Below are 6708 nucleotides of genomic sequence, written 5' to 3' on the forward strand. Positions count from 1 at the left end.
GCCTGTAATCCAAGCACTTTGGAGGCCAAGGCAGATGGATCACCTGAGGTCGGGAGTTCAAGACCAGCCTGACCAACATGGTGAAACCCCGTCTTTAAAAAAAAAAAAAAAGGAATTATGCATCCAAAACCTAAGGCTGGTGCACCCCAGTGGCAGTTTCCTGTTGCAAGAGACTCCAATGGGCAAGTGTGGAGATGGCAGACTCCCATAATTCCTTTGGGCTGTCAGGTTCTAAAAGTTTAAAGGCAGTGCCTGGGACACAACTTGTTAAATGACTTCCAAGGCCTGCTATTGCAAAGAGCCCTGTTCAAAGTTGGCAGCTTTGCCTGTCACTTTGACTAAAGGGGGCACAAAAAAAACAAAAGGTGGGTATATCCTCTCTCTAGCACCCAAAGCGACCTACCTGCTATGGGACCTCCTCTTTATTAGAGGACGCTGCCAGGCCAACAATTTTTCTTGATGGCATCTGGGACATTTCTTTGGCTTGCTACCCAAGTGGCCTTGGCATTCAGCCCGCAACAGCCCATTGTTGGTCTCCATGCCCCAAAGATCTTTTTGACCAGCCAGAGTCAACTGTCACGTTGTGACAGAATGTTTGTAACCTTTTTTATCGGAATTAACGCAATGTCCTGTTTTCCCCTTTGCATTCAGTACCGCTTTTGCTGAACAGCCCCCTGGGGCTTGGGGAGCTTAGGTGGTGGGCAGGAGTGGGTCTACCCCACTGTGGTTGCGAGGGCATACCATCTAGGTAGTGTGACCTTCTGTGCCACTGCAGCCCAAGTGTCAGTGCCTGTCATGCAGAGGTCCTCAATCGTTTTGGCACCAGAGATTGATTTTGTGGAAGACAATTTTTCCCAGACAGTGGAATGGATGGTTTCAAGATGATTCAAGTGCATTATATTTATCATTACATTCTCATAAGGTGCACACAACCTAGATCCCTCACATGCACAGTCCACGATGGGGTTCGCTCTCCTGTGAGAATCTAATGCTGCCACTGTTCTGACAGGAGGGGCAGCAAAGATTGGCACCAGTCTGTGGCCTGGGGGTTGGGACCCCTGTTATAGTGCACTCAGAGGCGGGAACCATGGTCACTGCACCCAAAACGGCCCAGACATCACTCTGGAGTTCACAAGATGTGCCACTTCCCCATTTATTCCTGAAGATAACATCATTATTGTAGAACCTAAGATTGGCCTTTTAAGATGTCTTTTTAGGTCTCTTGCATGTCTGACATGATATCCCACCTGGACCCACCAACCACTCCTATGGCCCCAACCAGAAGTGACTCAGTGTGCAGGAGAACCATTTCCCAGAGCCCAGTGATTGCAGCCTCAGCCAATCTGCAGCAAACACCCAGCCTAGCCACCACTCCTGTCTTCCCCCAAACTACCTTTGAAAAACCCTAGCCTCCCAGCTTTCAGGGAGATTGATTTGGGGAATAATAAAACTCTGACCTCCCATTCAGTCAGCTCTATCTATGCAAAACTCTTTCTCTATTTCAACTTCCTTGCCTTGATAAATCGACTCTATCTGGACAGCAGATAAGAGGAACCCACTGAGCACTTACATTCCAAGGCTCAGGAAAGCTGCCCGGAGTAGAAGAAGTCTGGAGAGAGTAAAACAGAGGGTCTTTGGCCTATGTGGAGATTAAATGAACCTGTACATACCAAATATCAATGCAGAAACTCACTTCATTCTTCCCAAAACATTGGCAGCCAGATCTTTAATATCTAGGCAGGAAATTGGGGATATCCTCTGGGATTCTAATCAGTGAAAGAGGAAAAACCCAGACACCCTGACAATGGCCCACCTTAGAGTAAGCTGCAAGCTGACACTGACCACCTAGGTGCACAGAGCTTGTAATTACTTGTCTAGTCCCCGACTCTTAGTCACAAGATAACCAATCATCGGATGCCCAAGAAAAATGATATTTCAGAATGCCGAGGGTAAAGAGAATATGTTTCAAATTTCCAAAGAAAAAGACAGGTCACATACAAAGGATTGGGGGCTTGCAAATGACAACACTGGAAAAATAGAAGGCAAGGAAGTATTGCCTTCAGAATTCAAAAGGACAATGATTTCCCAAGTAGAATTCTAAACCACAACTACCTATCAGATCTGATGGTAGCACAAAACAGGTGCAGACATGTAAATTCTCAACAACAACAACAAAAATACTTGCCCCGTATCATATTCCAGGATAGCTTCCCCCAAAGAAGAGAATGAACCAAGATAAAGGAAGACATGGAATATAGAATATGAAGAAGTCCTACCTAGAAGGAAAAGGAAATCTCTAGGATGATGTACATCTTGAGCTGGAAAAGAATTCTATAATGACAAATAAGTGTAGGGCAGGGGGAGCACCCAGCCAGAACAGGCAGTGAGACTCTGAGGCAGCACACTGCAATGGATGTCACTGTGCCCTCAGCCTTGTGCCACCACCTCCCTGGGATGAAACAATGGGAGGATGTGCCCCACCAACCAAGGAGATAAAGTCAAAAAGTAGGAAGAGGCAAGATCCAGGAAATAGGAAATCCAAGCAGGAAAAAGATAAAGGGAATTCCATGAGTTAAAGTAAAAAGATTTGTTCATCATACCTAAATACAGCTGGAGGAAATCAAAACATAACTGGCACAGCCACTATGAAAAACAGTATAGAGGTTCCACAAAACAAAACTAAGAAATGGAATTGCCTTATGAGGGGCCGGGCACAGTGGCTCCTGCCTGTAATCCCAGCACTTTGGGAGGCTGAGGCAGAAGGGATTGCTTGAGGGCAGGAGTTCAAGACCAGCCTGGATAACATAGTGAGACCCTGTCTCTGCAAAAAGTAAAATTAGCCGGGCATGGTGGCACACACCTGCGTTCTCAGCTACTCAGGAGGCTGAGGCAGGAGGATTGCTTGAGCCTGAGAGGTTGAGGCTGCAGTGAACTATGATTGCACCACTGCACTCCAATCTGGGTGACAGATTGTCTCTTATTAAAAAAAAAAAAAAAAAGAACTTCCGTATAATCCAGCAATCCCTCTTCTGTGTATATATGCAAAGGATGTAAGAGATCACTGCATTGTCATGTTTATTTCTGCATTATTCACAATAGCTAAGATAACGAAACAATCTAAGGATCCGTTGATGGATGAATGGATTAAAAATGTGGTATATAGGCCGGGCGTGGTGGCTCACACCTGTAATCCAAGCACTTTGGAGGCCAAGGCGGGCGGATCACCTGAGGTCGGGAGTTCAAGACCAGCCTGACCAACATGGTGAAACCCCGTCTTAAAAAAAAAAAAAGAAAGAAAATGTGGTATACATAGAGTAGAATGTGATTTATCCCTAAAAGAAAATCCTGCATTTGCAACAACATGGATGAGCCTGGAGAACATAATGTTAAGTGAAATAAACCAGACACAGAAAAACAAATACTGCATGATCTCATTTATACATGGAACCTAAAAAAGTCAAACTCCTAGAAACAGAGGGTGGAATTGGGGTGGAGGAGGGCTGGGATGCAGGGAAAGGAACGGTGAGACGTTGGTCGAGGGGTACAAACTTGCAGTAATAAGATGATTGTGTTCCGGGAATGTACAGCATGGTGACCACACTTTAAAATGTACTGTACACTTGAAATTACACACACTCATAACTCTGTGAAGTGATCAATATATGAGCTTGAGGAGTCATTATGCAAGGTATACATATGTCTAATCATGTTCTTTACCTTAAATATATACATTTTTTAGTTTATTTGACAATCATACTTTAATAAAGCTGGGTTGGGGGTTTGTAAACGGAAGTCCCAGGATGCGATCTATGCAATCATTCCAGACAGATGAGCAAGGAGGTTCGCGGGGGGATATCTCCATGAACAAAGTGGATGCAGCTGATTAACTGATGTCATTGACCTTGCTGTGAAAATAGTGCTAAGAGGCTCTTGGAAAGCATGGGGAAAATTATAGGTACAAAGAAACTGAGCAATGAAAAACAAGGCAGCTGTTAACCTCGGGAAAAACTTCAAAGCAAGAAGAGAAGCAATCAGAGTTTACCATGCTGCTCAGTTGTAAATAACCCTTGTGTGATTATAAAAATAATGTTATACCAAATACTGTTTAATTCAAAATTATAAGCAAAGAAGAGGGTGATTGGAAGCAAAGGGAGTAGTGGAAGCTGAGAGCTAAATCCTCACCCTCCCTAAGTAAAAATCAATTCTCTATCAATTTCATTCTATTCAACTTCTATCGATGAGCACAACTTCCCCTTCAAGCCTGACTCCCCCCATAAGTCCCTCTATTCAAGGCTCTGTTTGTACCCAGGACTATTGGAGGACAGGCTGTCCTAGGCAATGGATTGGTCAGAGGACAACTTGGCCCAAGTTATCTCTGCTCTCTGGTTCCTCCACCCATTCTTACTGTAGCACAGAGGACCTCACTCCCTTCCTGCCTTCCTCAGTTGTGCCAGTTCCTCCCCCGCCACTCACAGCATCTCGTCTTTCAGCCTAAGCCAGTGTTATCAAGGGTTTGCAATCAGAAAGACTCAGATATGCCTACCTCGAGGCTGCCCTTAGAAACCACGGCAACAAAATCAGCAGTTTTTCATCTTTGGGTTTGTTTTCCTGTACACCAGGGGTGTCCCTGGGTGCGGTGGGAGAGAAGACAGAAAGAGGAACACCTGGCGTGGGGAAAGCAGAGTAGTACTTGGAGTTATAATCGTGCCTTAGTGATTTGTAGGTGATGCAGAGTCATGAAAGATTTTCAGTCAAAAGAGCGATTTCCGCGGATTAGAATTCTGTATTGTGAACTGCAGCCGCAGTGGGGTTGAATCACAGGCTGTTCCCATGGGCTGGGTGCAGTAGGTGAGATCTCCCATGATGAAGGCGGGTGAGGACAGAGCGGGTTGAGAGCCTTGGGAGTCAGCCGAGGAGGATTAGTAAGAGGGTGACTCAGGGATCTATTCTGCGGAACAGGTGCTACCCATGAGACGATAAGGCACAGGTGTGGTCAGAAAGTTTCTGATTAAGGATTTGGGCCTCTCCCTCCCTTCAGTCTCTGCTGAGACAGCAAACAGTCCGGAGGTTTTCAAAAGAAGGGAACTCCCAAGAAGGATGTGGAGAGTAATTCTGGGAACTCTATGAACTTATGCCTCAGGTTACAATTGTGTAATGGAGGTTGCTGACTGTCCTACAGGTTAGCTTTTCTTACTCTATGAAAGGGAGTGCCTCTCAAATATGTAGAGACTGTTTCACAATTATCATCACAGAGTCAATGCCACAGGCCTCGGTGACTCCCAGCTAGGCAATGCTATGCCTTATCACCCACAGAGGCAGGCTTCGGTCATCTTTCCGACACTGCACTGTGCCCTATAATTCAGGTGCAGTCCTTAATTTTATAAAATCCAGCATCTCAGAGAAGCCATCACTCCAATTAACTTAGCAGTCTTAAAGATCCCTAAATAGTCACACAGTTGGAAGCTTAAACACTTTTACACATAATTGCAAAAGAGTTGGTACTTTGACAGAGAGAAAATTTGCTAGGAACAGGACAGGTTCAACACAATCTCTTAGGAGAAGTCTTTTGACCAGAATTAATCTTTTTGTTCGGTCAAATAGGGCTAGTACCTTATCTTTGATATTCTATTCCTTTTCACGGTCTGCTTTGTATTTTAGTTAAATTACTAGGATCTGAAGAAGGTACAAAGATAAGCAAGAAGTGGGTATTTGCCCTCGTGGAGTTTACGGTAAGTCTATTATATTTGCAGCTTGAAGACAGAAACGTTAATGGTAACTCAAAGAAGTAATATGTGGTGCATTTTAAATAGCAATGGAGGGCCGAGGACGTGAGCAAGGATGCTGCTCCATCAGGAAAAGGTCCAAGTGCAGAGGGCACCGAGGGCGTCTTGGAGGTTAAGCAGTATTCCAACAGGTGCAGATGGCAGAAACTGGCATTCCATAAAGAAGACAGGGCATCCACAGCTCTGCTTCAGTATAGGAGATGGTTTCGCAGCCACAGCACGACTGACATTTTGGCCAGATAATTCTTTGTTGCGGGGGCGGTCCTGTGAACTGTAGGCTGTGCAGCGGCATGCTAGTGACACGCCGACCCCAGTCATAACAACCAGAGTGTCTTCAGACATTGCCGACTGTCCCCTGGGGTTGAGGGCAAAATCACCTTGAAGGAGAGCTACCGACACAGCATATATACACACAGACACATATATGAGGAGACATATATACATACAGTAACTGTCCAAGGCACTTTGGCTTCAAGAGAACTGACAATGTGCAGCAGGTCCTCCAATAACATCATTTCATTCACATCATTTTGTTAGAGCATAACGGAGAAAAAACTCATTTTCATTATACATCATTTCACTTACAATTGCAGTTTCCAAAAACCTATTGGGGAAGTTCAGACCTACTGCACATATATGTATGTATATGTAATATACAAACATGTACATGTATCTTTATAAATGTATACATGCACCAATATATATACACACACATATATAGTTGAACCAGTTGAAATTGTCCATATTTCACCATTTTTTACCTACAAAAATGGCAACCTCATATTGGCTCAACAATGTAGACCCTATAAGATATAGGTAGCAATAGACAGCTGGGAAGATGAACTAGGGGCCACTGTGAATGTCAGGCTGACTAGATTACGCCAGGATGGATTGTAAAGAGGTGATGAAGGGTCACACAATCAGA

The sequence above is a fragment of the Aotus nancymaae genome, unplaced genomic scaffold (genome assembly GCF_030222135.1).
Source record: "Aotus nancymaae isolate 86718 unplaced genomic scaffold, 86718_ANA_hifiasm-v0.15.2.pri h1tg000051l, whole genome shotgun sequence".
Classification (NCBI taxonomy): domain Eukaryota; kingdom Metazoa; phylum Chordata; class Mammalia; order Primates; family Aotidae; genus Aotus; species Aotus nancymaae.